This window comes from Bemisia tabaci, chromosome 4 (genome assembly GCF_918797505.1).
Source record: "Bemisia tabaci chromosome 4, PGI_BMITA_v3".
Classification (NCBI taxonomy): Eukaryota; Metazoa; Arthropoda; class Insecta; order Hemiptera; family Aleyrodidae; genus Bemisia; species Bemisia tabaci.
In genome coordinates, this window is record NC_092796.1 from 61758003 (window position 1) to 61769853 (window position 11851).

At 39.7% G+C, this 11851-nt stretch overlaps 1 protein-coding gene across 1 annotated transcript in view; it reads right to left on the minus strand.

The window, feature by feature from the left end:
* LOC109031768 (uncharacterized) overlaps positions 1–4762 on the minus strand; it is a 36778-nt gene extending 32016 nt beyond the window's left edge. Inside the window, exon 1 of the mRNA XM_019043509.2 lies at positions 4543–4762. The gene's annotated coding sequence lies outside the window, so the exon portion shown is untranslated. The remainder of the gene's footprint in view (positions 1–4542) is intronic.
* Positions 4763–11851: the final 7089 nt, after the last annotated feature.

Consider the following 11851-nt stretch of genomic DNA (forward strand, 5'->3'; position numbering starts at 1 on the left):
TTTAAGCAGACTCTTGCTTTTCTTGTGAGCGGACAATTCCATTTTTAGTGACCAGTCCTAAATAAATCGTGTTCTAGATACGTAAAATTTCGATAAGACCACATAAATCATGATGCTTAAATTCGCACCCTGTCTGGTTATCATAATTCTTTTTATCAGGGATTCGGGCCAATATGAATATTTTTATTTATTTTTATCGATACCTCATAACATTTATATTTGTATCTGTGAATCATATTCAATCAATTGGTCGTGTGAGCTCTCTCTCGACTCTCATCGAGTACTTCCACGGGTCGAATGAGCGTCTCACGATCCTTGGCTCCTCACAACGAAATGTATACTTCGATTTTTACTTTTTTTTATAAACACAGTGCCATACCATTCCTTAGTCTAAGAAGTTTGCTGTGTCTCAGCTACTATATCGACTAATAGACATATCTTAGCCAAGACCGTGGCCGCCATTGTAATTGGGGAACGGGGCGATTTTTCATTTAAATTGGAGCCCCTAGAATTACAGACGACGGGGCGAAAATTTCCCGCGGAGCACTGCCCCCTATCGCGCCCTCCGAAGGCAACGGCCCTGATTTTAGCATAGCTAAGAATGAAAAGTACAGTTTGGCAACGTTGCATTACAAGACTGATTTATTTTACTGTTTCTAAGAAAAAGTTATTGTTGTTTATTATTATTATTTTTACTTCCTTCACCTACTCGACATGACAAAGAAATCAACTGTTTTCTTTTCTCTCATTGATATATTAAAATTCAAGATCAGTGACGGCCACGTAGGCACACGTTAGCGGGGTGTCATACTGAACTAGATCTTTCTTCGATTTTTGCGCTTCTCGTATGCTGCCGTGCTTAGGAAAAACGCCGTATGAACTTTCGTAGATTGCCAGATTTCTCGGGATAAAAGATTTATTTTTGGGGAAATTTACGAACATCCTCCAGTGATATTTTCAGATACATTAGATTAAATTGCACTTAAAATCCTTTGAAACATTGGAAGACAAGTATTCCCAAGTTTCTCTGAAAATTCGTATTTTATCGGGGGAAATTTGGCAACGCCTGAGGGCTCATACGGCGTTTTTCTTTAGTACGGCAGTGCGGTCTTGTCCTCCATTCCTAAATGTGATACATTGTAATCTATGACTGGTCTCGTATTTATCAAAATAACTGACGCTCGACCTGCAGGATTTAGGTTCATGCCTCTTCAGACGGCAAAGTTTCGCCGTCCAAGGCGAGGCTCTGCAACCAACAACACGCTTGAAAAGTTGCCTGACATCCAGGCGTTCCGCTACGGCGATATTGAAACGATCCGCTTGCTATCTGAATCGATAAACTATGTACGAAACCCAGGCGACGAAACAAGAAATATACGCTTATGCTATGGCAGTCGTGTTTTTCTAGTTTAACCATCGAAATATTTTTAAAGTCCGATTCCGTTCGTTCAAGTCACTTTACGTGGCGTGACTATCCGTCACTGCCGTGCTGAAAAAACAAGACCGATGTATCCGCAACGAAAATTTAAAAACTCTAAAAGCTACGAATATTTGGTGACGGAGTTATTGTGGTCGGCTGTGACCACCTCCATGAGGAGGTAAAATTAAACTCAAGTTGAAACTCAGGGATAGGTAATTAATAATAAAATTTTAAGTTAGAAAATAATTACAACTCAGACTTCAAAAAAAAATCACACAATCGAATCTTTTTCCAACATCTCTACCACTTATCGTGCTTTAATTTTTTACTTTTCAAGGGCAGCATTTTCAATTGTTTTCATGGAGTGATTACAGTGGTGGAGCTTTTTAATCATTGTATTTCTCCATTTATTTAATTATTATTTTCTTTTCAACTACAATCTCAGGTTGTAATGTAGAATCTTACGTAGCTTTCTTTCAAGTAACATTTTTTGCTCAGTTTCTAAGATAATATATATAATAATTTTGTCAGCTGCAAGTGTAAAACATGAAATACTTCGGATGCATTGTTTCATTACAGGCGTATACTAATAAAGCTACACTGACTATATTTTATGTTTTTTCGTACATAAATATTTGAAATACTTATTTGTTAAAATCTTTGTCGTTAGAACAGGGTAAACAAATGTAACAGGTCTTTATAGAATTTTTTGAGTGATTATTTAACTGTATTTGAGAGACAGATGTTAAGTTCACTCCTCCCTATTTCGAATTCCATTCCTCATCATTTTTCTTATTCTAAAGCTTCTTTTTGTGTTGTATTATCAGGAGGAAAATACGCTATTATTCCATTCCTCTTTTCCTTCAACTGTGATTATTATTAGAAAAAAAATTTGGGCAGTACCTATGGCTTAAAATCGATCAAATTATCTGATTACCTACTAAACATCTGATACAACTACTTAATTTAAAATTAAAAACAATTCTCGAACAAATTTAAATAGTACCTGAATTTTATTTTGTTTAAAATTTTCATTTGTTTTTTAAACAATGATTCAATTTGAAACTTACTAACAGTCCTGTACAGCATGTTTTGTGTATTTCAATCTCAAAGTCAAGTAAGAAAACTACTTAGTAATTTGTTTTATCTCATCTCATGAGAAGTCATTTGCATTTTCCAAGAACTACCTTAAAATAAAAATTTCCGATCGGTTATCATGAACATACCTTAAATGATAAGATAAATGATCATGCCGGATCATTATGTTACCAGATTCAAAATTTGATTTGAATCAATTTTATTTGATAACACAAGGCGCTCATATTCCAACTGTTAACGAAAAAATCCTCACGATTTTTAGAATAATTGAGCTTTCCTGTTTTAGACTTTACAGTAATGAGGCTAAAACCTTAGTGTCATGTGCCACTATCAATGGAAAATGATATTATTTATGATTTAAAATAATTATGAATCTAAGTACCAATGAACAACGAAATAATGTCTATCCCACTTTTTTTTAAATTTTTTAAGAATATTGATGTGTCTGAAAAATTTGTTGTGTTGTACCTAGTTTTGTACATTCAAGTTCATTTTTTTCTTCCTTTCTATGATACTGCTTTGAACAAAAAATTCTTTCTCCTGTAAGTATGTACAAATGTTGATGAAATACTTTTTTATGTTTATTTTTTGTAAGTAACTTGTCATTTTATATTGAATAACCTTTGATGATACTGTTGTTTTGAATAAAATATTATATTTTAAAAATCTAATTTACAATTTCCATGATACCTACTAAAGAAAAAAATAAAATCAACTTTAATTTTTTATCTAAGTAAGTGTAGACATGAATGAAAAAGCATGAGAGAGGGGAAGCATTCCCCAAAATTTGGAAGTATATGAAACAGCTAGGTATTTCAATTTCTCTCTAAAAAAAAACTCACAAACCCCATCCATAAAATAACTGAAGTCTATCACTACAAAAATTCTTAGACCCTCATTCATGTTTCACTTTATAGGGAGTGTAAGATTCCCTGTAAAATAAAGGCATATAGATATTGAATTCTCAACAAGATTTGTCTTTTCAACCGTCCACAGTTTGGTACCGGCATATGAAGGCAAACGATGAAAAAATATGTTTGTGCTCGTAAGGTTTTTTACTTATCGATAGGTACTTTAAATATCTAACACCCTTACATAGATAAGTTTGACATATTTCTGGATGAATGTCTTAGTCCAGACCTGATTTTACCAAAAGCTCAGCCAACATTCTGAAAAATTGATATTGATGTAGAGACATCTAGGATCCCCTACAAAGAGCAATCGCCGGTCCTGAGGGAAATGCTTAGATGTCGAGTGGCAATGAAGTCAGGGGGTAAAAAACTTTAGTTTCTGACTGCCTAACAAGTGCGAGTCTGCACCAGATAATCATGGGTTAAAAGAGGTTTGTATAGGCAAACAACTGCTGAACAATTAGCTTTAGACCAAGAGAGATCTATTGATACATATATCCTTCGCGAGTAATGATGGAGGGTTTCACCTCCCTCATCCTCATTAAATAAAAAACTATCTGTTCCTTTACATCACTTCCGAGTTAGGAGAGGATATGAGCCTGCATAGTGTCAAAGCAATTTATAGTTTCAGATTGTCTGATTTTCAGAACAGGACTCTTTCGTAATCAATGTGTACAGCATAACCTAAGTACAGCACCTCCCGTTTGGAAAATCACAGAATGTGAACTATGTAGTGAAGGTCAACATTGACTTCAGAGAAATGATTTAGTAAGTTCCTGTCAGACCACCAGCTAATATCCTACTTAGAGGTCGGATTCCAAAATAATTGCAAGAGGATCATGACCTAAACAATGCCCTGTAGTCCTTGCCTGCATACATTCAGTTACCTCTTGCTTCATCGAGATCGAGGTACATAGATAAGTGATGATATTGAAAATGAAAGATATGGGTAGCGAACGGAAATACGAGCCCACTAAACTTGCACACAAAAAGCGTTTACGGAACAACGTGCTGGAGAGAGTTATCAAAATCAAGCACGCTCATTACATACCGAGAGATTGAGAGTTTTCCGTGGCATGAAGTAGAAAACGAGAATCAAGTGGGTACACATACCTTATCAATCCACTTCCTTCTGATGACAAAATTATCCGTGAGAGTTCGGGAAACGGAAAGGACTCGCGCGTAAATTCTCGTCGATGAAAGGAAAATCAAAGACAACTTCACGGACTGACAAGACAAGAGAACAAGAGTTCACGGGCCTTTTGGTAAACAAACATGTGCTCACTCAAACAAGGACGAAGCGGCGAGTTATTATCAGTGCATACCAGCATACCAATACCATAGAGTATAGACGGGAAACCTTCCTTACTCTCTGGTACGTACTACCCGTAGTTCGTAGTTTAGCCGTCAGTAATTTGTAGGTGGCGCAACCTGCCAATCCATTCCGAAGTTTCGAAGCGTTTGAAAAAAAGAACCCAGCTAGGAAATTTTTACCCCCTATCCCCTATCAGTGAAGCTATCAGTTCCTCATCCTCATGCTATGTGTGCTACTTAGTAGGACAAAACCCATGAGCTTAAGTAATTAAATATCCACATTAATGCGTAGAAAGCAACAGAGGGTTGTTAATCCGGTATCCTCGTTGATTTTTTCATTTAATTTCAATATCAAAGTAGAGACAGTAACATGGACGAAACTGTAAGGAGGGAGGAGGGTACATGGGGGGGGGGGGGGTGCCCTCTTAGGGAATGCGAGGGACTCCGCTAAGCAAGTGCGTAACAATTTTTCTATTCTTGAAATTGTGATTACATCGATTTTTCGGTGCACCAACTCAAAATTGCACCTGAGACGACTCTAAATTATCTCGAGGAGGCCACCCGCATACTCTCACCCGCAGCTAAGGTAGGAAACCCCGACTGGGGGAGCCCCACAGACCCCCTCAGCGCCCCACAGAACTCCTTTCCATCAAACAATCCCCTCCCCCCTCTCACTTAAAAAGTTCCTAACGCCATTCATGGACACCCATTGTGGATTTCGGACCACTTATTGCAAATAGGCACTACAATTAATTTCTAGTTCGATTTAGAAACAATTTATGTATCATTATTTTCCCTGCTCACATAGGTGTTTTACGGCTGAGCCAGAAATTGTAGTTCCTAATTGCAAAATGTGTCCGTATTATACAGGAAGTCCCGCGATTCAATCGCCAGACAGCAAGAGCGTGTTCTCTGAGTAAGAAAAGAAGACTTACCCCTCACAGCCTTTTTCCCCAAGAAAACCCAGCCGGAGCTACCCCTTCCTCTCCCCCTATTCTCAAGAAAATCATAGTTTTTTCTTAATTTCGGCAACGATTATGAAGGAAACTCGCAATAGAAGTTATAAGGTTGAATTCATAGATGACCTCAAAAATATCGAAATACCAAGTTAAAGGGGGGTTTTAGGGTGTCTTTGAAAAAGGAGAAACCAAGCTGTTTACCCTGAAAGTTCCAAAACCCCTTTTGAAGTCCTCTTTCAAATTGAGATCTTAATACTTTTAAGGCCATGGATTTAACACTTAAATTATTGGGTGAAGCCATTTTTCATGGGTTTTAGTCCAAAATCGTTCCCGAAATTTAAAAAGAAGATGATTTGAACAAAAATCGGGGACGGTAGCACCGGGTGGAAACTTTTTTTTTGGGAAAAAATAACTTTCAAAGGAAACGTCTTGTTTTGACCCATACAGAAGACGCTCCTGTATTTGGCAATCCAACATTGAAGCCCCTTCACAAAATACGTGTAAGTGTGCTAGATTTCAATTCAAAAAGGAAGGTGGAGTGGGGGAGAGTGAAAGAGTACCTAGAGTTAAAAAAAAAATACCGGGAGGAGAAGAAGAAAAAAAAGCGTGCGCACCGTTCAAACACTGTTGGAAGGAGAGAGAGTGCAGAGAGTGACGAATCGCGGTACCCAGACAAAACCAGCTGACTATTTTTCTACGTGTAAGCTATATTTTTTTTTACATTTTTTTTCACCCACTGAACCGGTGGCTCACGCGAGACCCGTTTTTACCGGGACTAGGTCAAGTTTGCAAGCTGTTGCCAATAAAGTGAGGCGGCGCGGCGCGCGCCTTCCGTGAGTAGGGGCGCGTGGAGCCTGGGCCGATTGGGGATCCTTGCGGAGGTTGCGAATCATCAAAAAACGGAAATGCAACCCCAAAACCCGTTAGATGAGGTTCAAAAGGGGAGAGTCTATCTTTATCAATACTGGCCCTTTGTTTTCTTGCATTTTACCTCTCCGATGCGCGATGAAAACGACCAACTTACTCTCCTACTCAGCGTGCCTCCCACCTTGTTCCGTAGAAAGGGTGTCAGAATACCGTCAAAAGCGTGCATCAATTTTTTTTACCTCGAATAAGGTTTTGAATCATTTTCTGCCGATGGTTGCTCTTCTCGAACGCCCGAGTCCTATCGCCTCGTTCTTGCAAGTGGAGAGCGCTCGCATGATGGGCCAAGCCGACTTCTGCCTTCAATGATCCAACTTCAGTTATCTTCAGGTATCTTCGGGGTTAGGCATAGGCAGGGTTAAATTTATGAGGACAAAAATTCAAAAAATCGTTAAAAATTCAAAAAAAAACCGATCAAAATTGAAGGTGTGAGAAATAAAAGAGCTTGATTGCATGCAGCAAAGTATCAAAGTTTTATACCTGAGGTTTCATTGTTTGATTAATTATCGGATGCGTACATTACATCGGGAAGTTTAGGATATTTCCGTCGTGTCATAAAGAAAATTCGCGCAAAATTTCAAAGAAAGAGTGTAACCGTTTTGAGTAAACAAATAAACTGTTACATGTAGGGCTTGGAGAACAAGGCGCATAAGTACAGCTTTGAAAAAATTGAGAGAAGTATAAGCAGAAATATTTACTTAATTATTCTCTAACATTCTTCGATTGTGAATTTCTGCCCCTTCCTGTAGATGATATGTAGCAATCAATGTCCTTCATGAAAATGAAAAGGAAAGTGAAAAAAAAAATATATAGCCGTACTATTCTCCAAATGACATACATGCGAGTATTGCAATCATCTCTGTTAAGAGTTCAATTTATGGAGAATGCCTGAAAGATTTAAGGGAATGGGTCAGATGCAAGTCACAGAATCGTGTTTTTAATAATTTCATATTACAGCTTAGCAAAAAATATTAAGATGCGCTCAAACACCAAGCGTTTTTAGCGGCTCTGGTGCTTGCACTAGAGCTGCTATTCCGGACGGTCCCAGCTGGGGAGTATCAACGGACCATGTTACATTGGAGAGACCGCGTGTTGGTTGATGGGAATCGGCGCCATTTTCTGCTGTTTAGGGGGGACTGATTTTATTTTAATTGATATCTTTTTCCTGTGAGCGAATGCTATGTTGTGTAGTGTATTTTTGGAATCATGGTGATACTGTCAATAATTCAAAACGGGTCTGTGCTTTAATCTCGCACTGGAAAAAATGTACTTTACGTTTAAAATTTGAAAATTCAAATCTATAAGTTTTCGCGCTTTTTTCGAAGAATGCCGTGGTTGGAGCTTCCTAGTCATACTACTCGACATCAGCTGATAGCAAACAAAGGTTACCAAGGAAACCGTAAACGCGTAACAACTACCTACCGTCGCCAGAGCCGCTTTCCGACGCGAATGCGTTGGAGCTTCCTGCTTGTTTCATTCTCAGTTCGATAGGTAGTTTTAATGTTTTAACAAAAAATGTGCTAGTTCCGACCCTTGCCATTGACTCATTCGGTTCTTACCTCAACCTACAAATACTTCACCGAGTTGATTGTGGCGCCTTGATACAACTATTCGTGTCCCAAGGGTGTGCTTGGTGCATGTTCAAAAATTGAAGGCACTTCCGCTTTACATGGAGTGGACTGAGTTGATTGTGGCGCTTTGATACAACTATTCGTGTCCCAGGGATGTGCGTGTTGCATACTCAAAAATTGAAGGCGAACCCGCTTTTCTCTCTTCTTCTGAAATGAATATTATCGTCATCTCAATCCTTGTACTACAAAAAAAAAGACCTTTTCTCTGATTGGCCGACGAATTTCAGATTTTCGTGGAGTTTCTAATTTTCAACTTTTGAAATTTCGCCGACGGCGTAATACATATCTAAAGCCCTTAAATGGATTAATTTTATCCTATCGGCCGTTATGAAGGATTTCGGGATCACTGCTCGCTTTCCGCCAGCCTTCAAACACCACAATATTGCTCTGCACAGGACATTGTAAGCCGTGGGACTACTGCCGCCAAAAAAATTTTCAAAAGCTGAAATTTTGGCTTCCATTTTTAGAAATCGGCTTTAATTCGTAACCTGTATGGTAAGCGGGCCAAATGAATCCCTCCGCCAGATTCTTAAAAAGAACTGGCGTTACTTCCAATTACTTGACATCAAATTAAAATCGCGCTTTACAAAGATGATTCCTCTTCGGTGAGAAAGAAGAGCGAAGTGGGGAATATTGCCACAGGAGATGATGAGGGAGGGAGGGGTGGTATTAAAATCCCAGAATGCGGTGCCTGGTATGTAAATGGGGAAAACAAGGAAGGAGCGAGGAAAAGGATTCATTGAAACATATTTACGTATCCTAGGATCCTGCTCCTGGCGGCATTAGCATTTACCATGCTCCTCTCACCTGGAAACGGGAGCGGAGGGAGGATCCTCGGAAAAGTTAAAATTGAAGCGTGTTTCGCTTTCGCCTCGGCTCGCCGGAGTCGGGAGGAGTTTGCGCTTTGGCTCCCCTCTCCCCTTTCCCCTTTCCCCTTTCTCCTTTCTCTGCGGCTCCCCTCCCCTTTCCCTTTCTACCCTCATTTGCGAGAATCCCTTCTCCGCTGATTGGAATCAAGCGATTCGTGCTCCTCGTTGTCTCAATGAGCGAATGAATAATTATCCTTCCGACTCCGCACTCGATTCCCTGCCAGAGGACCGTGCTCCACTCTTCCCGGGCACCCATTCCAGTTCACCACCGTCTCCTCAATTACCATCCTCAACTGCCGTCCTGTGGAAAAACGCAGGATGAAAAATCCAAGGTTGCCGATTTTTCCCGATGAGATACCTATTTTCTTTAGGAAAGATATGAATATTTCTGGATAACGGGAACAGAGATAGGTGGGAAAGAAGGGGTGTGATCTTTAGTCGAGGGCCGTAAGAATGAACGGGAATTATAAAGCGCCATTGAACGTCAGCGGCCGCGACCGGAACGAGGATCTCGACGCACGATGGATCGAGTCAATGGGAGAGGTTGGACATGATTTCAAAACTCTAAAAAAGCGTATACACTGAAGAAAAAAAGATTGGTAGAATTTACCATTCCTTCACGCTGTATTTCACACAGCGTGAATTCAAAGTCGATTCTGCCAGAGGAGTGGTTACCTGTACCAGCATAAAGTAACGTTTACCTTTCCTCTAGCAGAATTGACTCTGAATTCACGCTGTGTGAAATACTGCGTGAAGGAATGGTAAGTTCTACCAATCTTTTTTTCAGTGTATATTTATTAATATGAACTGTTGATGTTTTAAAAGTAGTTTCATTGGTTTTCTCGTAAAATTTTCATTGAAAAGCACCCCTTAAAATTAAAATTGTGACGCGATAAACGTGAAATTTTACTATCGTTGTCAAAAATTTCATGTCCGACTTCTTCCAAAGACTCGATCAACAGTGCGACGTCGGGAGGCTGTTACTCATGAGCCCTGTCCAAACCGCTCTTGTCACATGCCATGGCTCATATGTCGACGGTGAAACTACCAAACCACGTATCTCGTTTGCGGTGTTTAAAAATCTACGCTCACATTTTATTTTTTTGAAGTAGACCAAATCAATATCATTCCTTGAAATTTTCACAGAATTTTCTCCGCACGAAGAGGAAAAATCACAGAAATTTTCAAGACTGGACGTTGAGTAGTTTTTCATTTAAAAAATAAAGTATGACTGGAAGTCTGCGACGTCGCAAACCGAGATACGTGGTTTGGTAGTTTCACCGTCGATGTGTCGCATTCAGTTTGCACATAGTTCCGTTTGGACGGAATGTAAAATCCCTCTTTTCCATCATTTCTCCAAAGGGAATCATGCCCACTCAAAAATTGTTTCATATGCAGTTTTCTAGAGCACACCCCATCTTTCCCACTCGTCAGTAGTTCCGTTTGGCAGAAATACGTCAAATTCTCCATGAAAACACCCCCTTTTGAGATCGTTCTTAATGCGCCAACTTCACGTTTAGCTGCACAATACCGATCACCGCGCCGTGCATATTCATCCCAACTAATACGGCTCGATGGTTGTCTGTATAGCATATACGGAGAATTGAAGGCGCGCCAACTTACCTCACTGTCGCGCTTGCCGCCTCGGCTTTGCCTGTCGTGCGAAAAAAGCTGATGGCTCTTCCACCGTCCGCATGCAAGATAGACAATAATCGAGCAGGAGTAGTTACATTTCAGCGTTGTCAATGACGAAACATCTAAAGTCCGCCCATTGCTTCCTCGCAAGGGCAAAAAGATTCTTCGACGGCCGCCCTAAACTAGAAGTGAAATAAGCCGACGTACAGTCAGTTGTGTGGCGTGCTTCGAGATATATCCATTGATCTGCCATTTAAACACATGGAGAAGGATCGATAAACAGGGTGCTCGCAAAGAACAACTTAACAATCGATTCTTTACCATATAGCTTCAAATGGGGAAATATCGATAATCGGTCATTCACATCTCGCTACTGTAGTACAGTTTCCGTTTCTCCCCTTAATGCGGTATTTTTTCCAACGAAGAAACGAACTGAATTTTAACAATTACAATAATAATAATATATGAAATAATTTTTAAAAAAAATGTCTGTTTACAAACCGTAGGAGGTCACTTTAGCGCCGTATCAGTTCGCCTTCAACTTTCAGTGCAGGCAACCCGAGCTCTCACGAGATCGAATAGTGGTATCATCCCCCCATATAATAGTCAGACGGTCTGTTTTGGCGAATTTGTTGTGGACACGATAAAACGGTAGACACATTTGCAGGCTGAATGTTACATTGAAATATTTTTGGTCATGAAGTTTTGAGAAATTGGGCTCAGTAGCTTCGGAGCGGAAAATTTCATTGAAAGAAGTATTCGTTCTTTGTCAAATTGCCACCAATTATCCGAAAGACACTTAGTAGTTTTGATGATTAAAAATCCACCGATTTTATTTCAATTATATAGAAAGGATATAATTCATTTTCATGTTCGGCTAGCGTTAGGCGAGACGGCCGTAAGGGCTATCTTCTGCATGCATTCGTGGTTGCGTTTTGGACACACAACAGACCCATTTTCAGGTTAGAAATTGGCAGGAAAGGGAAGCATTTTACTTAAAAGCTCTGTTTTCATTGGCTGTTCAGAGGAACAATGCTAGTTACGGCTGTCTTGCCTGAAACTACTTCATTTTTTGCGCACTTGCGGCTTC